The sequence below is a fragment of the Narcine bancroftii genome, chromosome 1, assembly GCF_036971445.1.
Source record: "Narcine bancroftii isolate sNarBan1 chromosome 1, sNarBan1.hap1, whole genome shotgun sequence".
In the NCBI taxonomy this organism is placed as follows: domain Eukaryota; kingdom Metazoa; phylum Chordata; class Chondrichthyes; order Torpediniformes; family Narcinidae; genus Narcine; species Narcine bancroftii.
The window spans coordinates 95,023,824-95,051,208 of NC_091469.1; positions in this window are offsets into that span (position 1 = coordinate 95,023,824).

Genomic DNA, 27,385 nt, shown 5'->3' on the forward strand with positions numbered 1-27,385 from the left:
GCCATCCTACTCTTGTGCATCGGGATGATTGATACTCTTTTGAAGCTGGTGGGAACCTCTAACTGCCACAATGAGAGTCACAAATGAGGAGGAGCTGTTTCTCTCACAGAGAAGTGAATCTATGGAATTCTTTGCCCAGTGAAGCAATAAAGGCTGCCTTATAGATTTTTGTATAACAGGAGAATTAGGCAATATGGGGAAATGAATCCTCAAGAAGATCAGCCATGATGTAGCTACTTTGATCAATAAGATAGTCGCTTGGAGGATAAGTTAGGTGTTTGTCTGCAATGCATTTTCAATTATTTCCAATACAAGTTCAGTTGTATTTAAATCCTATATTTTAACTCACAAAACTTGTAACCATCTTCTTTAACTTTTTCTGAAAGGTCTATAAATATCATTCTATGATATTTATCCTTAATAACAAAACATTCATGCAAAAGTTCTAACATTCTGTATAACATAATGTTTGACAAATAATATCAATGCCTTACTCCCCCTCCTCGAATTGCCCAACTAATTATGTGGGCCAATGAACCTTCCCTTGAACAACGCATGCATTCTATCCTTGACTCTCGCGCATGTGGCCAACGGGAAGAAGACTACAGATTCTGGCCACCACTGACGCACCTGGCCACAACAGGTAAGACTTTGGCTCTTACACCAGTCCATAATTATTATAATGAGATGTAATGTCTCTAATAATAATTACATAATTATACAATCAATTATCAACAATTAACCACATAACATTCAAACATTATGCAGATCTTCTTTCTTCATTTATCACAAGGCCAGAGGTTTCCAGCACATAGCCTTAAAAAGAGTGATCGTCACAACCACTCTGTTGTCTGTGACATGTGGGCAAAGTTCAAAACACATAACAAATAGTAATTTTGTATTTATCAAACCTCCTCCATCTACTGTAGAATCCTTGAGTTAAATTGTCAACCAGTAAACCTCAGATCTTCCTCAGGCAGAATAGACACAGCTTTCCTTTTGAGTTTAACATGAGTTACGTCTTCCTCACATTATTTGATTTTCTTCCTTTCTTCAACATTTTGCTTCTTACAATATCTCTTTCGTTCTTCATTGTGATTAGCTGGACCATCAAGATACATTCTTGATTGTTCTCTGTAGTCAACTGACTTGTGTTAAATAGCCAATGACTTGTTCTCTTTCAAAAGATGAATTTCCTCCTCCAACCTTTTGCATCTTGATAAAGCTGAATCTCTTTCCTCAATAACTGTATTAATTTCTTCAACAGTTTTTATTCTGTTTTCTGGCTTTTCAAATTCTATCTTTCTGCTCACTGTTTTCATGATTATCCGATATTTCCAAGTCCCCTTTCAACATTTTGTACTCTGAAGGCAGTTGCACCAGTTTTGCAGTCATTTGTCTCAAATTCAATTACACAGGAATAATCACCAACTGTGGTTGCAACATCTTCTTATACTTTGTTTTAATCTATTATTGATAAAAATAATTCCATCAACATTGGTTAAGATGCTCCTTGATTTATTTTTATCAGCAAGATTTTCTAAGAACTCTTTGTATTCATTTGAAAGTTTTTGATCGTTATCGAGGCATTCAGGTAATTCTGTCTTGAACGGTTGTTTCAATGGTTCGTTGAATTTCACAACAAATATCATATTGACACATGTTGTTTTCTGCTTCTGAGCTATAATCATTCTTTCTTTCTAATGGTCCACTTATTGTCCACCCAAGCCTAGTTTTAATAGTGTATGGTCCATTTCTCACACTTGGTATTACTTCTATACATTCCAGAGCCTTTGGTACATCTAAATCAATTAGCATCTCTATCTCAGAGCTTTCTTCTGGTATATAACCTTTCTTCACATATAGCCACTGATCCATGTCATCTTGATGTGGGATATTTCCTATATGCCCAGGCATAGTCTTCTGTGTCTATATGTCTGGAAGATCACTTTGTATTCCAGCAAATTCTAACCCTAAAACTATATTAGTTTTAACAACCTTTACTTGTCCCATGGTTTTCAATAGAGTCTTTGTCTTTTTTTTTCAAGATTAATTAGTTCATTAGTCCGAATGTGCAAAATGACACAGTGCTTCCTGGGTCAAGAAATGCATGTGCACAAACTGTTGCATACCCATTCTTGCCCTTGCCTTGTTCAGGTACTATTGAGAGTTTACTTTATTTGATAGATTATGTGAAACAATTGATTTCTAAATGGACTCCATTGTCTTTATATTTAATAGGTTGCATTAATGTTATTAAAATGATAATCTTACCTAAATTTTTGTATTCAGTAGTCCCAGTTTTTATTCCAAAATTGTTTTTTGACTATATTGCCTCTAAAATATCTTATATTTAGAATAAAAAGAATCCCATGTTGAGTAAATTCCATTTGCAAAAATTAAAGAAAGATGGTGGTATGACTTTGCCTAATCGTAGACTCTATTATAGTAGTTGTTAACATCCAGTATATTATTTTCTGGATCTACTATTATAATAAATTTCAATGACCTTATTGGGTAGATTTGGAATTGAATTCTGGGCAGAGGTATTCAGCAGCCTCTTTATTGGGAGCCACTCATCCTTTTGCACTTTCTGAGATTATAGATATGGTTTCAATTTCAAAAGTTCTTTGACTTAAAACAATTTATTTTATCTAATACCATTTCTTGTAATTATTTTTTTCAACTATTTAAACTTGATCAAGCCTTCTCTTTTTGGAAAGTTAAAAGAATAATTTATTTTTCAGATTTGTTTTGAGATAATAGTTTAATGTCTTTTGAACAATTATCTAATGAATATAGTATACCTAAGACATTTTTTTAGATACTTTCAAATTAGAAATTTTCCAATATTGTACCAACCGGATATAGTTGAGACTTTTTTTTTCATTTGAACCCTTCTCATAAGGGTTTAATAGGTAATATTTATAATTAGTTATTAATCAAATTCTAATGATAAAATTAAAAGGGCCTGGGAAGAGGAACTTCAGCTACATCTTCAAGAGGAATCATGGAAGAAGATTTTTGGATTGGTTAATACCTCTTCGATATCTGCTCATCATTCTTTGATTCAGTTTAAAGTGGTACATCAGTCTCATATGTTGAAAGAAAAATTGGCCCATATTTTTTCTAATGTTAGTCCTTAAAAGTGGCTTCTCCAACTGATATGATTGTGTCTTGACCTATGTTGGAGAGGAATTGGATAGATATTCTTAAGACTTTGTCAGCTACAGGTATTAATTTGCAACCTAACCCATTAAATGCTCTTTTTTTTTAATTATACTTCCAGAAGTGGGACATTCTCACTTCCACATATCCGGTTGTAGCCTTTTCCACATTGCTTACCAAAAGACCTATCTTATTTAAATGGAAAGATTCTAATTCATCGACTTTGACTCAGTGACACTCTCAAATTATGTCATGTTTAAGTTTAGACAAAGTTAGGAGTCATATATTTGACACTTCTGTTAAATTTGAAGTGACTTGGTGACCTTGTATAAATTACTTTCACATGACTTACTTAGTATATCTATTTTCCTTTCCAGACTATATTTTATTTCTTTTCTCTTTTTTTGGTGAAGACCAAATGATTAAATTTTATTAATAAATTCTCAGGATAGGCTGCCCTGACTTTTTTCTCTTTTTTTTAGAATAGGTGAGATTTTATATATTAATTATTTTTTGAAGACTTCAGTTTGAGATGAGATAGTACAATATGTTATATCATATAATTTCAAATAGTGATTTTTCACCCTTTTTGATCATGTACTCCTATTCTCCTCATGTATCATGATCAATAAAAAGATTGAAAAAGAAAGAGATTTTGCAGTTATCTTTACTGGCCCCAATAAAACTACTTGTCTGAACTGAGGCAATAACATTCTTTTCTACAGCTATTTTTGCTTCTGTTTGCTCATTTTCCAGGTCCTTGTTCCTTTGGTGAATATGCTTCAAATTGCATATGTTACAACTACATCACTTCTTGCAATTTCTACTGATGTGCCCTTTACACATACAACCAAAACATACTCCATTTCCTTTAAGAAAGCAATCTTCTCATCATGTCCCATCTTTTCCAATTGTGAACACTTTTCCAGCACCTTTTAAGCTGTAAGGTGATCGACCCATTAAATCACCAACTTGGCGATTTAAGGGGGAACCTGCCCCCACAATGACACTTTGAATGACCCGCCACACAAATTGAAGTCCAAATGGAAAACGGGAACGATCTTCAGATGCTGGGTAATCAACTCTGCTGTACTGCAGTACAGCAGGCAACTGTTGTGACCATCGCTGTCAGGTGAACGCTGCAGTCATTGGAGTAGCAGCAAGATGTAAGTACTGCGCATTTCAGTTGATGTAGCCTGATGACACATGCACGAAAGTGCTGAATTCGCCGGAACAACTGGGTTGGCCATTTTGATTTCTAAGCCGTTGATGGATGCGACCTAGGTAAGTTTAATTGGATTCCCTGACTACCTCTGAGATAGGTGATGGACCCAGTTGGAGTTGAACCATGCTGACTGGGTCGGACCCTTTCAAGTTGCCACCTAAGTGGGGTGCTAACCCGATAAATTGCCCAGTTAACCCTATATTACATGGCAGCTTGAAAAGACCTCTTGATATTTCACTGCGAGAGTTGTGATCCGCATATGCCATTCAAGGAACTCCACAATATCCTCAAAGGTAGCATCTTTCTGTATTTAGTCCGAACCTTAGAAACTCTTCAGCCTATAAGGCAATTTGCTTGTGTTGATCAACACATTAGAAAGTAAGTTAAGATTATGCATGCGATTGATATCTTCAATGGAATTACAACGTCCTCTTAAAAAGAGGGTGTATGCTTGAAAAGCCTTTTTATCTTCTGATCTTATACATATAACCCATTACAATTTTATGCTCATTGCCAAAATAATCTTGTGGTAATCAGCCTTTACCTTAGTGAGTCCCCTTTCTGGATTCATATGCAGGCAAATCCTCAAAAGTTCCTTAGGCTGTCCTCCAGTGTATCGTTCCAGATAATAAAGACAATTTCTGCCAAATATATTCTTATTTTAGAAATTATGTTCAAAAGATTTAACAAATGTGTGATACTGAATTGGATCTCCATCAAAAACTTGAATCTCCTTCTTGGATAAAGGAATCGAGACCAATAAAGCAGTGATTTCATTTTGTTTTGCCATGACTGACAATATATTGTCTTATTCACAGTGGCTTAAAGCAAGTACTGTAGCTGAAAGCATCACATGTCCTTGTTCACCATGAATTTTATTACCTAATGGAAGAGAATAGAATTCTGGATGAATAGATTGAAATCTGCTCGTAACTTTGTCCAAGGGGGTATTATTACTGTTCGAGCCCCAGCAACACCATGGTCAGGAAGGATTTGGCCACATAAATTCATGCCTTGTGATTGTGGTACAAAAGGTTCTGCATTAGTATTAAATGCTCTCATTCTATGTGATGACTTCCTACCATCAGACCTCTCAAATAGATTGCTTTGAACAACAGATCCTTTTAAACCTGTCAATACTTTCACTTCATGCTTCTTAGCAACAAGTTTTGATTTCAGATCCAATTGTTCCCTTTTATTCTTAGCTCAAATTTGCTGCATCCTTAACTGCCTTTCTATGATGTATTTCTCATCAAGCACATTGTGTTGAGTAGATGTGCAGCCAACTTAGCCTGAACCTTTTTTATACTGAGATGGTGCACTTCTCCTGCTTCCAGCATTTAACACACTGTCTTCTGAATTTACTTCTGGTGCCCAGAAGTCTGACTCCCTTTCAAATTCGAATCGTACATCCTCTTCTCTGGCATTTTGTGACACATCTTGAGCTATTTCTATATCACTGATTCCAAAATCAGCTGACATCATCTGCAGTGCTTTCGAAGAGTCTTTACTCCCCTCAACCGAAGCTGTCTTTTCTTTTCCTTTAATTGCCAGTTTCAGTCTAGCAAGGAGAGCACTTTTGTCACCTGTTGTATCTAGCCCCTGTTGGCGCAGTTCTTTCTGAAGATCTGTCTTCTTCATAGTTTCAATACGTTGCTCCTCAACAGTAATGACAGCGGCAAATGTGGCCATTTTACTTGTCTTGTTCCACCGTCCATCGAGGTCGAGCACCAAGCACGCTCAAGTCAACAGTCCCTAATGGACTACTGGTAGCAAATCAAAATGTGCCACAAATACACAGGAGTCCACATACATGAGCCTATTACGGGAAACCACTATAATGTATAATTATCTGGTCAAGCATACCTATTGGCTGATTGGACCTGTGGCCCCTCCCCTCAAAGTCCTGTATAAAGGTGACTGTTCCACAGCCCCCTGCAACTCAGAGCTGGAGAATTGAACAGTAGAGATATGCTATGTTCTCAAGTGAATTAAAGCCTATTGGTTTCTCCTGAGTGATTGATGGTGCATCACCTACCACTTCTGATGGCCTTAATGTGCTGTTGTTAACCAGCGAGTTTCCACCACAGAATCCATCTTTAGTATCACTGACTTTCAAGAAATGGCTCAACCAACATGTCAATAAAATCCTCTTCTGACGGATTAGATGTTTCAAACTCTTTTTCTGGCCACTACTCAGGTTGATGGATATGGATTACAAACTGAAAACTAGCTCCACATTTCTAAGATGGCCACCATTTTGTTTTCAATAGAATTCACTTTCCCTCTACAGCAGTCCAAATGTTCCAATAAAGATTTTCTGTTGACTTATTTCTGTTGACTTAATGTAGCGACTTCGATCAATAAAATAGTAACTTGGAGGCGAAGTTAGGCTTTTGGTCTACATTGTGTTTTCAATTATTTCCAATATCAATTCAGTTGAATTTAAATCTTTTATTTTAACACACAAAACTTGTAATCATCTTCTTTAATATTTACTGAAATGTCTATGAATATCATTCTCTAATATTTATCCTTATTAACGAAACATTAATGTAAACATTCTTCTTCTCTCTTTCTTTGGCTTGGCTTCGTGGACGAAGATTTATGGAGGGGTATGTCCACGTCAGCTGCAGGCTCGTTGGTGACTGACAAGTCCGATGCAGGACAGGCAGGCACGGTTGCAGCGGTTGCAAGGGAAAATTGATTGGTTTGGGGTTGGGTGTTGGGTTTTTCCTCCTTTGTCTTTTATCAGTGAGGTCAGCTCTGCGGTCTTCTTCAAAGGAGGTTGCTGCCCGCCGAACTGTGAGGTGCCAAGATGCACGGTTGGAGGTGATATCAGCCCACTGGCGGTGGTCAATGTGGCAGGCACCAAGAGATTTCTTTAAGCAGTCCTTGTACCTCTTCTTTGGTGCACCTCTGTCTCAGCGGCCAGTTGAGAGCTCGCCATATAACATGATCTTGGGAAGGCGATGGTCCTCCATTCTGGAAACCTGACCCACCCAGTGCAGTTGGGTCTTCAGCAGCGTGGATTTGATGCTTGCGGACTCTGCCAGCTAATGTCCCTATAACATTCATATTTCATAACAGTCAACAAAAATCATCAACACCTAACTTACGCTCCTTGAATCGTCCAACTGACGACATAGGCCATCTCCTCTTTAACACACGCAAAACCCCCGCACATGTTCATTTGGTGGATGTACTGGCCATGGTTCCAACCGCTCACTGCCAGGACTGAGCCAAAAGTGCATGCATCACTACAGTCCACAGTGAATGCGTACTGGCAGATGTGCTGGCCATTGCTGAACCTGCTCTCACCAGGACCGAGCCAACTGCGCATGCCCCCTATCCCAACGGTGCTGGCCCTCAAACCTGCGGTGAATGGGAAGAGGCCCATGGACCCTGGAGCAATGCTGACACCCATGGCAACACAGGTAAGAAATTAGCCTTTGGTTCTTACACATGATTTTATTCATTGGTGGAGCAGGCTTGATGGGCCTGATTATAGAATCAACATCAATTAACACACAAAGGGAAATGATTATGTTTATGCCAGTTAAAAATGTGCTACCCAATCTTATCACAGATTCCAGCACTTGCCATAGCCTTGAAGACATGATTCTTCAAGTGTACATCCAGGCCCTTTTTAGGTTCTGTTCCTATCATTCTTTCAAGCATTGTTCTTGTCCCCTACCACACTCAGATTCAAAGATTTTTCTTGATCTCTCCACTAATCCTCTACCAGTTAAGTTAAATTCATGATTCCTGCCTCTTGAAACATCAGCAGATATACTTTTTTATTTACTCTTTCTAAATCTCTCCAATTTGTGCTCTCAGAGCACTAGCGACTTAGGTTCAAATCTGATGCTGTCTCTAAGATGTTTGTACATTCTCCCTGTGACATTCATGGGTTTTATGTGGGTGCTCTGGTTTCTTACCACACTCCAAAATCATATAGGGTTGGTGGGATAATTGGGGGTAATTAGGTGGTATCAGTTTCATGAGCCAGAGGGACTTCTATTATGCTATATCATATAACCATATAACAATTTACAGTACAGAAACAAGCCATATCAGCCCTTCTAGTCCACACTAATTTACATGAAACTCCACTAGTTCCACCTACCGACTCCCATGCCCATAACCCTCCAACCCACTCATATCCATGTACTCATCTAGCCTCCTCTTAAATGACAGAATTGACCCTGCGCAACTATATCTCCCGGTAGATCATTCCACTCAGCCGCCACTCTCTAAGTGAAGAAGCATCCTTTTATATTTCTCCTAAAGTTTTTCCCTCTAACCCTTAACTTATGACCCCTTTTTCCAATCTCCCCTACCCTCAGGGGAAAGAGAATATTCGCATCTACTCTATCTATTCCCCTCATAATTTTAAATACCTCTACAAAATCCCCTCTCAACCTTCTACGCTCCAACGAATAAAGTCACAATCTACTCAATCTTTCTCCGTATTCAAGATACTGGAATTCAGGCAACATTTTTGTAAAGCTTCTTTGCAGTCTCTCTACCTTATTTATATCCTTCCTATAATTTGGACACCAGAACTGCACACATTACTCCAAACCTGGCCTCACTAAAGCCTTAAACAGTCTCAACATCATCTCCCAGCTCCTATATTCTATGCTATGATTTATAAAGGCCAGCATACCAAAAGTCTTCTTCACCATCCTATCTACATGGGAATCTACCTTTAAGGAATGCTGAACCATTATTCCAAAATCTCTCTGTTCCTCAGCATTCCTCAATGCCCTTCACTGCATACAATCTATTTTGGTTATTCCTCCCAAAATGAAGCACCTCACAATTATTTATATTAAACTCTATCTGCCACCTTTCAGCCCACTTTTCCAAACAGTCCAAATCCTTCTGTAGTCTATGAAAACCCTCTTCACTATCCACAACTCCCCCTATTTTTGTACTGTCCGCCTATTTGCTCACCCAATTTACCACCCCGTCATCCAAATCATGAATATAAATGACAAATAACAAAGGATCCAACACTGATCCCTGAGGCACACCACTTAACACTGGCCTCCATCCTGTCAGACAGTTGTCCACCATGACTCTCTGGTGCTTATCTTCCAGCCACCTCTGAACCCATCTCACTATCTCTATATTAATCCCTAGAGATTGAACCTTCTTCACTAACCTTCCATGCAGAACCTTATCAACAGCCTTACTAAAATCCAAATAGACCACATTAACTGCTCTACCTTCATCAACCTTTCTAGTCACCTCTTCAAAAAATTCAACAAGATTCATCAAGCACGACTTTCCCCTCACAAACCCATGTTGGGTGTCCCTGATCAATCCCTGCCTATCCAGATATTTATACATATTATCCCTAAGAATTCCTTCCATTAGTTTCCCCTCCACCGATGTCAATCTTACTGCTTGGCCTACACCTTGCATCCTTTTTAAACAGTGGAACCATGTTTGCAATCTGCCAATCCCACGGCACCACACCCTTCTCCAGTGACCTTTGAAAAATCATCTTCAGAGACTTCGCTATTTCCTCCCTGACCTCACTTAATGTCCTTGGAAAAATCCCATCAGGACCAGGAGACTTATCTACCTTTATACATTCCAGAAGTTCTAAAATCCCCTCTTTATTAATCCCTATCTTTTCCATAACTAACCCTTTTGCCTCACTTAGCTTACACAATTCAATATCTCCTTTGTGAACACCGACGAGAAGAATGTATTCAATATCTTCCCCCATCTCATATGGTTCCTCATACATACCTCCACTCTGATTTTCCAGAGCACCTATTCTATCCTTAACTTGCCTTTAACAATTCATATATTTGTAAAAAACCTTCGGATTTGCCTTCACCCTATTTGCTATAGCCCTCTCATACCTTCCTTTTGTCTTTATAATTTCGCTCTTAAGGTTCTTTCTACAATCTATGTATTGTCTATACATCTCATCAATTCTTTGCTTCTTGTATTTAATGTAGGCCTCCCTCTTATCCCGAACTAACTTCCTAATCTTTCTAGAAAACTATGGCTCCCTTGAACATTTGGCCTTGCCTTTTGTCCAGACAAGAACATAAAGATTCTGCGCTCTCAAAATCTCACCTTTAAATGCTCCCCAATTCTCCTCAATGTCCTTTCCAGAAAAAAAAGATCATCCCAACTACTCCCAGCAAATCCCTTCTCATCTCCTCAAATCTGGCTTTTCCCCATTCAAAGATCTTCATCTTCGGACCAGACCTATCCCTTTCCATAATTAAACTGAAAATAATAGTGTTATGATCACTGGATCAGAAGTGCTCCCCAATACACACCTCCATCACCTGCATTATTTCATTCCCCAACAATAGATCTAATACTGCTCCCTCTCTAGTGGGTACCTCAACATATTGATGCAAAAAGCAATCCTGCACACATTTTGCAAGCTCTAAGCCAGCCAACCACTCACTGACTGTGTCTCCCAATCAATATTAGGAAAATTAAAATCCCCAACTCACACCACCTTGTGCTTACTGAACATCTCAGCTTTTTCCCTGCACATTCGCTCTTCCAGTTCTTTCTCCGCATTTGGTGGTCTATAATATACCCCTATAATCGTAACCTCAGTTCTTTTATTTTTTTAATTCCACCCACATCACCTCGCTTAATGAGCCCTCTAATCTACCATGCCTCAGTACCGCTGTAATATCTTCCTTGACAAGTAATGCTACACCCCCTCCTCTTACCTCTCCAATTCTATCATACCTAAAGCAACAAAATCCCAGAATATTCAACTGCCAGTCACAACCCTCCTTCAACCACATCTCACTAGTCGCCACCACATCATACTGCCATGTGACTATCCACACCTTTAGCTCATCCCCCTTCCTTACAACACTCCTTGCATTGAAGTAAATGCATCGCAGAGATTTCCCACATCTTAACTTCTGCCTAAACCCCTCTCTTCCATCCACACAATCATTTGTTACCGTCCTCCCTTCCCCATCATAGCATCTATCCCTATCCTCCTCAATCATTGCTGTTCCACCCCAAATTTTGTGAGTAAGCCTTTTCCCTTCACCTACAATACCTCTCTCTGCTGTTCTTCCTTACATGGACCCCTTCCCCCAACCATACTAGTTTAAAGCTCCCTTGGTAGCCCTAGCAAATGCTCCCACCAGGAAACTGGTCCCTCTGGGATTCAGATGAAACCCATTCTTATGGTACAGGTCCCACCTCCCCCAAAAAAGGTCCCAGTTATCCAAGAACTTGAATCCCTGACTTCTACTCCATCCCTTTCGCCACGCATTCAGTCTGCACCTAATTCTATTTCTGACCTCACTATCATGTGGCATAGGAAGTACTCCATAGATTACTCCCTTTACTGTCCTTCTTCTAAGCTCGCTACCTAACTCCCTATATTCATCCTTTAGGACCACTTCCTCCTTCCTCCCTATGTCATTGGTACCAACATGTACTACGACCTCTGGTTCCTTACCGTCCCCTTTCAGGATGTCTTGGACACATGTAGTTATATCCCAGGCCCTGGCACCAGGGAGGCAAACCACTCTCTGGATTTCTTTATCATGTCCGAAAAAACCTCTATCATCCTCCTGACCATCAAATCCCCTATAACTGTTGCCCTCCTCTTCTGTTCCCTACCCTTCTGGCTACAGAGGCTGACACTGCGCCAGAGGTACAACCACTGCTGCCTTCCTTAGCCTGACTGTCCCCTCCCCCAATAGTACTCAAGGAGGAGTACCTATTGTTCAGGGCTACAGGCTCAGGTACACTCTCTTGAACCTGACCCTGCCCTTTCCTCCTCCGAACAGTGACCCAACGCCTCTCCTCCTGTAACCCTGGTGAGACTACCCGACTATAACTCTTGTCTATGATGGCCTCACTCTCCCTAACCAGAGCGGGGTCATTGAGCTGCAGCTCCAGTTCCCTGACTCAGTCCCTATGACACTGCAGTTCAGCACACCTAGTGCAGACATGGATGTCCGGGAGTCTAGAAGACTGCATGACTTCCCACATCTGACACTGTGAGCCGCAAACTGCCCTCACACTCATCCTGCCTCTTTCTTCACTCACCTTACAAGAAAAAAAAAGATATATTAAATTAACATTATACAATGAAGTCTTCCATTGTCTTCTCTGTTCAGAAGAAAGTAACCTGAAATTATCCAAAGCTTGCTTTCCCATTGTTCGAACCACAGCCAAATTTTTGTATCACTGACAACCTTCTTTACCACCTCCTCAACATCTAGTCTAACCCTAACATAAACTACACAAAAGCAAAGAGCTGAGAATGAGATCCTTGGCAATCTCCATAATATTGAGATCAAATCAAGTTTATTGTCATCTGATTGTATATGTACAACCCGATGAACCAGTGTTCTCTGGTCCTCGGTGTAAAACAGGCATAACGAGACATAACACACATACAGACAAAAAAAAAATTAGCAGGACAAGTATTTTATCTAGATAAATAAATAAATCAATTTTGTGTAAGTTTCCTTTGGGAAAAAGCTGTTCCTCAACCTGGTGGTACTGACTCTAAAATTCCTTTATCTCTTAACCGATGGGAGCAGCTGATAGATGCAGTGTGCAGGGTGGAAGGGGGTGCTTAATAATTTTGCATGCCCTCTTCAGACAACAATCCCAGTAGATCACGTTGATGGGGAGGAGGGAGACTCCAGTGATCCTCTCTGCCACTCTTATGGTCCTGTGCACCAATCCATTTCTCTGCAACACCTGTGATGTAGTCAGCCAGGACATTTTCAGTAGAGCTCCTATGGAAAGTTGACATAATGGTGGCTTGTAGCCTTGTCCGCTTCAGTCTTCTCAGAAAATACAGTTACTGTGGTGCCTGCCTGGCAAGTGAGAAGATGTTGAGTGTCATGATAGGTCACTAGTTAAGTTAATGCCAAGGAATTTGCTGCTCACCACTCTCCGTACTACAAGTTGTTGATGTATAGTGGAGGGTGGGCGTTCATGGTCCTCCTGAAGTCCACGATCATCTCCTTTGTCTTGTCTGTGTTGATACTCAGGTTGTTACCCTCGCACAATTTTGCAAACTTTTCCAACTCTTCTCTGTGGTGTAACTCATCACTGTTGCTGATGAGGCCAATTACTGTTGTGTCATCTACAAACTCGATTAGAACTGGATCTGGCGATGCAGTGATGGGTCACTAGCATGAACTGGTGTGAGCTGAGCTAGTGCTGAGTATGATGGTGCTCAATATTTGCTACTGACCCAGACAGATTGTCGTCGTTCCACTAGGAAGTCCAGGATCCAAATGCAGAGAGGGGTGTTGAGCCCTAGTGAAGACAGCTTCTCCACCTGCCTCTGGGTAATGATTGTATTAAATGTCGAGCTGAAGTTAAAGAACAGCAGCTTGGAGTATGAGGCATCATTCTCCAGATGGGCCAGGAGAGTGAAGCAACAAGGCTGTAGCATCATTTGTGGATCATTTTCTTCTATAGGGGAATTAAAATGGATCCAGCATTTTTGGGAGGTGTGCTTTGATGCATCCCATTACAAGATGCTCAAAGCATTTCATAATGGCGGAGGTCAGTACCACAGGATAATAGTCATTGAAGCCTTTTATGGTCATCCTCTTGAGCACAGGGATGAAGGTGGCTCTCTTGAACCCTGCGGAAATGATGGACTGCTGTAGTGGCATGTTGAGAATGTCCATGAACACTGTCAATTGGTCTGTGCAATCTTTCTGTACTGGACTAGGTATGTTGTCTGATCCTGCCGCCTTGTGTGTGTTCTCCTTGGATGAAATTCTCCTCAAATTTGGCCACAGCGATGCAGGGGGACAGTTCATCAGGGGGCATGGAGCTTTCTTTGGCATGATCATATTCTTCTCATCAAACCATGCATAGAAGGAGTTCAAGCAAGTAAACATCTTGCTCCCTAGATTCTTGATTGAAGATTGAAGATTATTTTTGTGGTCATGTAATAAAACAGATGGAATATTGCACAAAAATGCATTTAGTCGGCTATAAGGCAAAGATTCGCTATCAGCAGACATTGCCCGGTGCCCCTTACAATGAGAGAAAGAGAAGCATAAGAGAGTCCCTTCAGAGTCACTGAGTGTCCATGAATTTGCCTCTAGTGCTTCCACAGCCCCTGCTGCCACACAGACATCTGTCCAAACCACCAGCAACCCGAGCAAATCAGGAATCATTCAGAGCCTGAGGCCCCACGCTAGTCCCTCATTCTCAGCACCCTCTCAACTCCCAATTCTGATGCCTGGTACCCCTTCAGCCAGTGCCTAGCATTCCACACCCTGGTGTGAGTCCTTAAACCACAAGTCGCCATCAACCCACAGCCTGTGTGGGTTCCTCACCTTGAGCCACCAATAGATGCCGCATGTATGTTCTTCCAGCCTCATAGCCCCTCTCTGATCCATCGCTGTGGTAACCATCCTTAGGTCATCTCCTTTTCTTCTCCTTCTCCAGCAGTGGATGTTTTCCCTGAGTTCTGGTGCCTTGTGCTAGCCTGCTGCTCCCCGGAGTCTGCAACCCCTTGAGCTGCAATAAGAAAAGGTGCCAGGATCTTAGGTTCAAATCCTGCGGTCACGGGATTTAGAAAAAAAGTTATGTACAGATTTTTATTAACCTGTCAAACCACAGAAAATTTAGAGTGGATACGTCCAACGAACAATCTTCATTTATTTCTCAGTTTCACTTTGCCACTGCCGATAAAAATATGCACTTGACGTATTATGTGGGTTCCTGTGACAACTTACAATGTACTGCATTTCAATATCTGAAGCTATCAGACCAGAAGCACCTTCAACAATTTTTTTGAAATTGAAATGTGAAAGATTTGGTATTTTTTGCCAATGTGCTCATTTTGAAAGAAGCTAAAGCTTTGGTTCCCTTAAAACCACTATTAAGTAAGTGAAATTGACTGTTCTAAAGTTAGCCAGGAAGGGTTTGTTCATTAAATGAAAGAAAATTCCAGGATAACATCTACAGATGTAGAAATTCATCTGTATTGGGGATCATTTTTGTTCTGAGAGTGAATTTTGATATACATATGGGTTAGTGTAGAAAATTGTACTGAACACAGCTTGTTACATTTTACTGGGCATCTCTCTGTACATTAGGAGCTCCTACATGTTCAGCATTGCTGAGTGACATCAATTAACAGGAAAAACTTGAGTCTGGTCCTTTGTTGAAATTGGATAATATTTGTCACATTAAGAAACTCTGTGCGCCATTTGCAGAGAAGCAAATTCAATTCAATTTGCCTCCTGATGAAACCATTCCACTAATGAAGCTCGAACTTTGTCCCTCCACTCTATGCTGAATCTCCTGAAAATAACAACTCATATGCCAGACTGCTGTTCATTAACTTCAGTTCAGCCTTTAATACAATCATTCTCCTGAGGCTGGTAGAAAGCTGTCCTTGCTGGGACTCAACACCCTTCTCTGTAACTGGATTCTGGACTTCTTAAAGGTAAGCCCACAGTCTGTCCAGGTTAGCAGCAGAATGTCGAGCACTGGTGTACCTCAGGGCTGTGTGCTCCAACTGGCCCACTACTGCATTGCCAGATCTGACACCAACAGTGTCATTTTGTTTACAGATGACAATACAGTAGTTGGCCTCATCAGCAACAATGATGATTCGCACAACAGAGAATAGGTGGAAAATCTTGAGAAATGGTGCAAGATTAACAATCTAAGTCTCAACATAGACACAAGTTGAAGGAGATGATCATGGACTTCACAAGGACTGGGAACGACCACCCTCCACTACACATCAATAACTCCATAGTGAAGAGAGTGGAGAACACTAAGTTTCTCGGAGTCCAATTAACAAGCGACCTATTATGGACACACAACATCTCCTCACTTGTCACTTGTCAAGAAGGAGCAACAGTAACTGGACTTCCTGTGCAGACTGGGGAGGTGGTGGGGGGGGGGGGTCGGCAAGGCTTCTATCCAGCATCCTATCAACTATCATCAGGAGCTCTATCAAGAGCATCCTGGCTGGCAGCAACACAGAGTGATTTGGATGCAGTAGAGCATTAGATCTGAAATCAATCAACAGGACCATAGCAGCAGCAGAAATTATCACTGGGGTCTCCTTTTCCCACGCCACTGGGACATGATTTACCAGGATCGTTATTTGAAGAGGGCACGCAAAATCATTGCGAACCCTTATCACCCAGTACACTGCATCTTTCAGCTGTTCTAATCGGGAAAGAGATAAAAGGGTATCAGAGCCAGAAAGACCAGGCTGAGAAACACCTTCTTCCCATGGTCAGTGAGAATGCTGAACTGCTCACACTAACCCTCTCTCATATTTCTGAAACAATATTTATTTATATATGTATATACTTACTTCTGATGTATCATGGGTCTCATTGTATGTTTTGTCTGCTTGTATGTTTGCATGTTTTCACCGCGGGCAGGAGACTCTATTTCTTCAGGTTGTACTTGTACAATCAGATGATAATAAATTTGAACTTGAACTTGAAAATTCTTAAAAACATCCCTGCAGTAATCAAAGGTACATTTGAGAACACTCAGTATTCTGGATGAACTCCATGGGTCAGGCAGTGTTCATGGAAGGGAAAAGATTGTCGTCATTTTCAGTTGAAACCGTTCATCAGGAAAGGAACTCTGAATGTTTGTTCACTTGGGTGTAAATACTAGAGCGCATCGGATGTCCCCCAAAGTTCCTCAACATGATTATCCAACTGCACGAAAACCAACAAGGTAGGGTCAGATACAGCAATGAGCTCTCTGAACCCTTCTCCATTAACAATGGCGTGAAGCAAGGCTATGTTCTGGCACCAACCCTCTTTTCAATCTTCTTCAGCATGATGCTGAACCAAGCCATGAAAGACCCCAACAATGAAGACGCTGTTTACATCCGGTACCGCACGGATGGCAGTCTCTTCAATCTGAGGCGCCTGCAAGCTCACACCAAGACACAAGAGAAACTTGTCCGTGAACTACTCTTTGCAGACGATGCCGCTTTAGTTGCCCATTCAGAGCCAGCTCTTCAGCGCTTGACGTCCTGCTTTGCGGAAACTGCCAAAATGTTTGGCCTGGAAGTCAGCCTGAAGAAAACTGAGGTCCTCCATCAGCCAGCTCCCCACCATGATTACCAGCCCCCCCACATCTCCATCGGGCACACAAAACTCAAAACGGTCAACCAGTTTACCTATCTCGGCTGCACCATTTCATCAGATGCAAGGATCGACAATGAGATAGACAACAGACTCGCCAAGGCAAATAGCGCCTTTGGAAGACTACACAAAAGAGTCTGGAAAAACAACCAACTGAAAAACCTCACAAAGATAAGCGTATACAGAGCCGTTGTCATACCCACACTCCTGTTCGGCTCCGAATCATGGGTCCTCTACCGGCACCACCTACGGCTCCTAGAACGCTTCCACCAGCGTTGTCTCCGCTCCATCCTCAACATCCATTGGAGCGCTTACATCCCTAACGTCGAAGTACTCGAGATGACAGAGGTCGACAGCATCGAGTCCACGCTGCTGAAGATCCAGCTGCGCTGGATGGGTCACGTCTCCAGAATGGAGGACCATCGCCTTCCCAAGATCGTGTTATATGGCGAGCTCTCCACTGGCCACCGTGACAGAGGTGCACCAAAGAAAAGGTACAAGGACTGCCTAAAGAAATCTCTTGGTGCCTGCCACATTGACCACCGCCAGTGGGCTGATATCGCCTCAAACCGTGAATCTTGGCGCCTCACAGTTTGGCGGGCAGCAACCTCCTTTGAAGAAGACCGCAGAGCCTACCTCACTGACAAAAGGCAAAGGAGGAAAAACCCAACACCCATCCCCAACCCACCAATTTTCCCCTGCAACCGCTGCAATCGTGTCTGCCTGTCCCGCATCGGACTTGTCAGCCACAAACGAGTCTGCAGCTGACGTGGACTTTTTACCCCCCCCATAAATCTTCGTCTGCGAAGCCAAGCCAAAGAAGAAGACAGCATCATGAGTTCAGCGATGGGCATGGGGCAAAGCAGTAGAGTTCACACTGCAGCACTGACACTTAAGTGAGTTGGCCGTCATTTCAAGAACAAGAACAGTTTTTTATTTTCTGACAATTATCAGGATCTCGAACCTCCCACCATCACGTGAGCCATAACAGTAATGGAAGATCTGTCTGCACCAGGAATGCAATACATTTTAGCACTATCAACCATCCACAAATATTCATTTCTATTTCTTTACTTTTTATATTTATTTTCTTGTTTTTCTTCACATCATGGCATCTTTTGTGTGAATTATGCTTCAATTGTTTGTCACTGTTTTCTGTGTAATTACGAAGGTGCTGGCAATGATCTTTTACTGGGCCTGTATGTTGCATTATTAAATTTTTAATTTACATTTAAATTTTTGAAGTAATTTTCTTTTTCAAAATTTAGTCATACAGCATAGTAACAGGCCATTCGGGCCCACGAGCTTGTGCCGCCAATTACATCCAATTGACCTACAACATCCAGTGCGTTTTGAACATTGGGAGGAAACTTCAGCCTCTGGTGAAAACCCATGCAGGCACGGGGAGAACTTACAAACGACTTACAAGCAGTGCAGGATCCAAACTCTTGCAACAGAATTGCGCTATTTGTGCTGCCCCTTCTATACTTGTATACTGTATAACAGTAAACTCTCATTCATTAAGTCTTAAATGTCTGCTACCTTCCCTTCTCTAGCTCTTCAGTTAGTGTGAACAATCTGTCACTAACAGCCAGATTTATTCTGTGCCTCAATGGGTTCACCACTCATTCTTCTGGTCTGCTAATTCTTCTGGTCTAAGCTAATTTTCATCAATTTTTATTGGACTTTTCCTTTACAAAGCTCAGAAATCAATCTGGTGAATTTTCCCCGTGTCATCTCCCAGTGAAGCCTCTCTAAAGCATTGCACAAGCTAGCAGTCCATATTCCTTTATACTTCAGCAATAAAAGCCAGTTCACTATGACTAAAACTCAGACAATCTGTCATCAGGCTCTATGGAAACCATGATGGCTTGGCATCAGGCTCTATGCAAAGCCTGATGGTTTGGCATTGGGCTCTCTGAAAATCCTGATGATTTCTCATCAAGCTTTGTGGAAAGCTGATAGTTTGGCAAGTGGCTCACTCGTGAGTGTGGTCAATGAGCTGGGGATCCACAGTGGAAGCAGGGTGCTTATCCAGATCTGAGAGGCTTGAGGGTGTCCGGGGATTGGAATACTAGGAATTAGGAACGTGGGCTAGTTTGTATCTGGATCTAGGATCAGAAGTACTGCTCCCTTTAAAGTCACCTGTTCACCACTAATGTAAAGAGGATGAAATGAAAGTAGGTTTTAATGTTAATATCCATCCAAAAGTCTGGAAAATCGGCTGGATCAGATCGACTAAAAAAGTCCCAAAGGCACCAGATTATCAATATGACTCTATCTATCTTCTTCATCGCATTTTGTGTGTTTACTCGTGCATTTCCTAAACCTGAACTCCCAGATCCTTTCATATACTCGCTTTGCTATCTTCTCATCATTTAAGGCTTCTGTTTTCTTTCTCTCTACTGTTTCCAAGGAAGTGACCAGTCTGATGTTTTCCCAAATTATACCTCATCTTGCACTTTCAGCTGCCATCCCCTTTAAATTCAAGTGCACGAACAGGATCAGTGGATATTCCTCGTGAACAGGAACTGCCAGCAAAGAGTTCTCAGTTCTCATCTTTTAAATTTGCAACTGCCCTGTGAACACAACTATATTCATTAGCAGTTTGGTTATAAGGTTTAAATTATTTTATTTACTAGCTTCATTGTGGAGTCAAAATTGGCAGGTGTGTGACATATGGCTGCAGTATAAACCTGCAGTATATGGCTGCAGATTCATGCCAGCAACCAGATCAACTCTCAAACCTCCTGCAACCCTAGAAGTATCGCACAAAAGTCTGGAGATTCTGAGAGTGAATTAAAAGCACAATGTTGGAGAAACTTGGCAGGTCCAACAACATACTTTAGCAAACAAAGATAAAGATACTTAACCAATGTTTTAGGCTTGAGCCTTTCGTCAATATCTGAGCAAAAGATCAGCAGGTGCCTGAATAAATTGCTGGGGTGAAGGGCAGCAGATGGAGCACAGGCAAGAGGTAAGGGAGGGAGGGCACAACAGCAATCAAGAGGAGGGGGAATGGCTCTGTGAATGGAGAGGGAAGGGGGTCCAGAGCTGGAGGAAAGGGACAGAGGGATAGGGAGAACAGGAGTGTTCTAGCAGAAACCAGTGAAGTCGATGTTAACACCATTCAACTGGAGCATGCTCAGACATCATATTGCTTCTCCAATTTATGGGTGGCTCTGGTTTGGCAGTGCATGAGGGCATGGGCAGACACGTCAGCAATGGTGTGGGGAGTGGAATTGAAATGGTGAGCCACTGGGAGATCCCTGTTATTGATTCAGGCAGAATGAAGGTGCTCAGAGAAGTGATCTCCCATATGTGACCAATCCCCTCAATGTAGGGAAGGCCACTACAGGAGCCAGATGCAATCGATAACTCCTGCATATTGCTTAACTTGGAAAGACTATTTGGGACTCTGAATGGTGCTGATGGAGGAGGATGGGTGCAAATGTAGGAATTCCTGAAGTCACAGGAGGAAGTGTCAAGTGGACGATTAGTGGGAATGGATGAGTGGATGGGGGAGACACAGAGTGAGCAGTCCCTATGGAAAGCAGAGAGGGGAGGAAAGATGTGTCTAGTCATGGGATCATGTTGTAAGTGATGTAATTTGTGGAGGATAATATGTTGGACATGGAGGCTGGTGAGGTGATAGGTAAGGGCAAGAGGAATCCCGTTTTTGTTGAGTCTGGGGGCAGAGGGAGCCAGGGCAGATGTGTGAAAAATGGATGAAATGCAGGTAAGGGAGGAGTTGAAGGTGGTAGAAGGGAAGCCATAATTTTTGAAGAAGGACATCTTGGATGATCTAGACTAGAAGGCCTCATCTCAGGAGCACCTATTATCTCTTGTCTGAGGGCCTGTGCACTTCCCCCTGCCCCTCCACCCCCCACCATTTTTCATGCATCTGACTACATTTTGCTCATACCTTGATGAAGACGTCAAGCCTATGTTGTGAGTGAGGAAACAGGTTTGGTAGATTTCAAAGGCAAGGACTCTGAACACAGTTTTGATGTAAGGAAGGATTTTATTTACAGAAGGCAACTAATGCAGAGCACACACACACACACACAACACACATAATGAACTGGTACATACAATGATCAGGGAAAAAATCACTAGAATACTCTACCACCCCTGGACTCAGAGCTACAAGGGACACTAATTAAACACTCCAAACCGTTTTAACTGTGCACATCTTACCAACAGTTTCTCCAGCACCCTTCCACAATTCTAGGCCTGGAGTGAAGCAGGGTGGTCCCAAGCTGGCAAAGAGAGAGAACAAAGAGCATTTGACACCTTTTTAGTGCTGGAGGGACAAGCCCACATCATTTACTGGGGACCAGGAGGGTTAATCTAATTACAACAGCCACTGGCCCAAGGCCAAGTACAGGCAGGCTGGAGTGTGCAGTCCAAGTAATTTACATGTGGCCAACAGCAAGGTGTGCACTAATGGGTGGGGTGGAATCAAACCTTGATTGGCAGCCTGTGTGTCCTCCGACTAGGTAGTGGCAGTTCTGTCACATGACAGCCACAAATCTTCTCAATAGAGCTTGAAATGTTGGTTATGTATCTTTATCGTTGCTGTATAAAGTATACTGTTTGACCTGTTTAACTTCTCCACCATTTTGTTTTGACTTCATATGGCTTTCATCTAATCATTCTCCAGGAAGACTCCAAGCCAGCCAATCACATAATCACCAATATATATTTGCCTGTACATTCCTTTGAGGATAATGACAGGTAGTTACATCTAGCTGGGAATAAATAATACCATTATGGATGATTTGGGCACTAACTAAGTGCTCAATGCCATGTTTCTTAGAACAGCTCAATACATTGAAAATTCCTTTCATGTTCTTTTGTCCACACTACCAATCTTCTATCCATTGATTCATTTCAAATGCAGGTCCAGTTCACAGACTCTGCAAGAGCTAACATTTGTGCATTGTGTTTGCTGCATTATTTATTTCAGTTTCTTGTGTAGGGTTCCATGGAAACATATTTAGCTTGGAACTGCAGCACAGAATTGATGTCAAAGCCAATCAAAATTTTAGGTCTTGGACATCTTAATACAAGGCAATGTGATACAGCCCTGTCAATCAAGGTAAGATTTACAAATATAAAATACACACTCCACAATACATTGGGCTGCACTGCCGTGTGGTTAGAGATGCTGTCATCTTGCAGCTTCAATGACCCATGTTCAGTCCTGATCTCCAGTGCTGTCTGTGTGGAATTTCAACGTTCTCCTTCTGGTCACGTGTGTAACCTCCAAGTGCTCCAGTTTCCACCCACATCCCAAAGATGTGTGAGTTTTCAGGTTAACTGGCCACTCTGAATTACCACAGACATATAGGAGTGTGGGGAAAGTCTGGACGAAGTTCATGATAAAGTGGAAAAGGCAAAATGGATTTAACATCAATGGGCATTTGATTTAATGGGTGAAGAGACTGCAAACATGTTGTATGAATATTTAACTCTAATACATCTCAGATATGATTTACCTCTGAAAGAAAAAAGTGTCACTTATTTTATCAAAAGTGTTCACAATTTTTCTGAACTAAATGTCACACTCAATATGAAAGTCAATTAAAACATGAAATTGACTTTCAAACATGGTGTTAAATATGTGCGAAATATGAAAGTCAACTTGATATAAATGTGATACCAAATATGAATGTCTAAAAACCAAAAGGAAAATGTTGTTCCATTCTTAATGTAAAAAAATACAGGTGTCTCACAAGTTGACATCAACAACACACAAATATTTGAGAGTGCATGAGATTGATTGGTTAATGGTAGATTTTAATGGTGCAGGTAGGGTGGTGGTGAAGTTTCCAAAATCTTTGCATGTGGACAGTTGAAGGTTGGTCATCAACATTGGATTGGAGGGGTGATCTTCACATAAAAGGTGAAAAGCAGATTTAAAATATTCTTCCTGTTAAACTGGAATATCTGTAGATGTTGTGACTGTAGTGCCCCAAAAGTGCTGGAGAAACTAAGCAGTTCATGCTGCACCTACAGGAAGCAAAGGGTAACCAATGTCTAGGACCTGGTCCCTTTGTCGAGGTAGGTGCAAAAAGCAGGCAGTTGCCAGAATAAAAGTTTTGGGGGAGGAGAAGAGGGAAGAAGGTGCAGAGGAAGGAGCACAGGCAAGAAGTCATATGTGGATATGGGCAGGGGGTGGGGGGGTGGCGGTAGAAGAGAAATTAAAGCTGAAAAGATAAGGGGAGGGGTATTGCTCTCTGAATGGAGAGGAAAGGAGGTGGGTAGCTTGAGGAAAGGAGGCAGAGAGATAGGGAAATAAAGAGGGAATGCGGAAGGGCCTAACAGAAACCGGAGAAGTCAATGTTATTGTCACCTGGTTGGAGAGTGCCCAGACAGAATATTAGCTGCTATTCCACCAGTTTGTGGGTAGCCTCAATTTGGCCATGGACAGACATGTACAATTATTCTGTCTGTGTACTCTCTAACAATCTGAGGTGCCTGCAAGCTCACACCAAGACACAAGAGCAACTTGTCCGTGAACTACTCTTTGCAGATGATGCTGCTTTAGTTGCCCATTCAGAGCCAGCTCTCCAGCGCATGACGTCCTGTTTTGCGGAAGCTGCCAAAATGTTTGGCCTGGAAGTCAGCCTGAAGAAAACTGAGGTCCTCCATCAGCCAGCTCCCCACCATGACCACCAGCCCCCCCACATCTCCATCGGGCACACAGAACTCAAAACGGTCAACCAGTTTACCTACCTCGGCTGCACCATTTCATCTGATGCAAGGATCAACAAAGAGATAAACAATAGACTCGCCAAGCCAAATAGCGCCTTTGGAAGACTACACAAAAGAGTCTGGAAAAACAACCACCTGAAGAAACACACAAAGATCAGTGTGTACAGAGCCGTTGTCATACCCACGCTCCTGTTCGGCTCTGAATCATGGGTCCTCTACCAGCATCACCTACGGCTCCTAGAACGCTTCCATCAGTGCTGTCTCTGCTCCATCCTCAACATTCATTGGAATGACTTCATCACCAACATCGAAGTACTCGAGCTGGCAGAGTCTGCTGCTGAAGATCCAACTGCGCTGGATGAGTCACGTCTCCAGAATGGAGGACCATCGCCTTCCCAAGATCATGTTCTATGGCGAGCTCTCCACTGGCCACCAAGACAGAAGTGCACCAAAGAAGAGGTATAAGGACTGCTTAAAGAAATCTCTTGGTGCCACATCGCCTCCAACTGTGCATCTTGGCGCCTCACAGTTCGGCGGGCAGCAACCTCCTTTGAAGAAGACTGCAGAGCACTCCTCACTGACAAAAGACAAAGGAGGAAAAACCCAACACCCAACCCCAACCAACCAATTTTCCCTTGCAACCGCTGCAACTGTGCCTGCCTGTCCCGCATCGGACTTGTCAGTCACCAACAAGCCTGCAGCAGACGTGGACATACCCCTCCAAAAATCTTCATCCGCGAAGCCAAGCCAAAGAAAGGAAGAAAAGTACTCTCTAACCAAATCTCCAGCACTTTTGTGCATAGCTTGATTTATTTTTTTTTTATTTTTATGTGACTGTGGTTCAAATTTTTCACTTTGTATTTCTCAGTTTTGTTGCTGTTTGAAAGACATGGAGGAAGCAAGCTCAAGGACGATCATTGCAGCAGTACTGAATCTGCTTCTTGTGGCCATGCACCAAAGTAACAGACCTTCCGTTGAAGGGCAAAAGAATATTTGCTCACTAGTCAATAATGATGGCAAGATCAGATGTCAGTAAGAATTCCAGATATTTCTGCTATGGCTCTCTGCGATGGAAAGAAAGGAAAGAATTGAGTTGAGATCAGGGGAATTCGCGGAAGCAAAATTCAAGCTGATCTCAGGAACTTCCTATGCACAGGATAACAAATTGATAATATTCACCCTCCCCTTGTATTTGACTGGGTATATAGAATGAACATGGTTCTGAAGGAAACACAATGTCATATCTTAAGTGAAATATTGGGAACATTTTAAAGGAATTTCTGTTGTGCACTGGCATTAATTCTTCAAATGGATGGAGACACAAGTTTCAGTCGAGATGAATTAATACAATCAATCATTAGCTAGTTGCAGTTTGATCATAGTTTTAATTACAGTTTCCACACCTTCAGACTTGCTACATCCTCTGACCTTTGCAGTTTTGTTGGATGTGAATTTTCTGGGTGAGCTCCTGCGTATGGCTACACATCCTGCTGTGAGTGTCCGGAGAATGATTCAAGCCTATGAAGTGCTTTGGGATCTGAGCCAGGGCTATAACAGAGAGAAAACCATTGCAGTTAACTCTGATTGAAAGTAAAGTCCAACCACCCTGAGCCCTATTGCTGTCCACATCCTCCTCTCAACTTTGCAATGAAGAAGCCTTATATTTTTAGGATGAAAGGATGCAGCTTATTTTTCAGACTGGTTGCAAAATACTGGCTGCAACACATTACTTTCATTAACATAGAGACAGAAATGGGAGCTGTCCGTATTCCCAGAACATATTTTTCTTCTCGTGTCATGAGTCATGAGAAGAAAAGGTGGAGGAAACACAGTCTTTAAATATTGTGAGGCATTTAGATTCTTGCTGAGCAAGAGGGTTTGTAAAGTTAAGCAGCAATACAGAGTTGAGGTTGCAGACAGATTGGGGAGAATCTTAATGAATGGCAGAGCAAATCAAGTGCTCAACTGGTTACTCCTGCACCTAAGGTAAATGATGGTGTGTTTCAGCAACCTTGTCTGGGAGCTTACTGATTCAAGATACAGACAAAGAATAGCCATCAGCAGAAATTGCCCAGCGCCCCTTACAGTCAAAGAAAGAAAAGCAAAAGAGAGTCCCTTCAGAGTCATTGAATGTCCATTGATTTTACCTTCAGTGTTCCTCAGCCTCTGCAACCACACATCCGTCATTCAGTTCAAACCATAGTGAATCCAAGCTCCAGATCCAGATTAGGAAGCCTTCAATGCCCAAGGCCCATTGGGAGACCTTTTTGCTCTTGGCACCTTTTTGCACCCCAGTTCTGATACTTGGTACCCTTCAGCCAGTCTCGAGCCAGTCTCCAGCAATCCACAGCCTGATGTGAATCCTTTGACCGCAATTCAACAGCAGCCTGCAGATTGCATGGGTTCCTCGCCTCAAGTTGCCAAAAGCCTGTGTGTTCTTAAGCCACAGGGGCTCTCACTGTCTTGCTGCCATGGTCACCGTCCTGTAGGTTCATCTCCTCAAACAGGTGTTTTCTCTGTTGATTCCCCAGAGTCTGTAACCCCTCGAGGCCGCTGCCAGCACAGGCATCACCATCTGGGGCCCAGACCCCGTGGTTGCAGGATTTTAAAATAAACTCACATAATTTCCTTTAAACCCTGAACAGAATCTTTGCAAGTTGGACAGGATAGTAGAACCCTTTGGTGGAGCTCTGTGTCTCCACTCCCCGCTCTTCCCTAGTCCGCACCAATGACAGAAGCTCTAGCGGCACCACAATGTTCTACAGTTTTACATGGGGCTGTAGTTATGCCACACCTGTATTAAATTCAAACACCAAGCATGAATCCACAAACAGCACATAATCTCCCAATGATTAGAACTGAAGCTCATTTTTTCTGTTGTTGATTTTTACAGCTGATTGATAATAAAGGAGCAGCTTTATAGTCTTTGAAAGGTGAAAACCCATCAGATAAATCAACAAAAGTGGAATCAGTGCCGTTCAACCTTATTGCAAAGTGGATTTTAAACACTGAAGCTGGAATCCAAATGGTTCAATGTCCTACCATTCTCTCTTCAATTATTCTCAGCCATGGCTCATTATAAGCATGACAACATTGATTTAATCTATTGAATGCAAAGGAAACACCA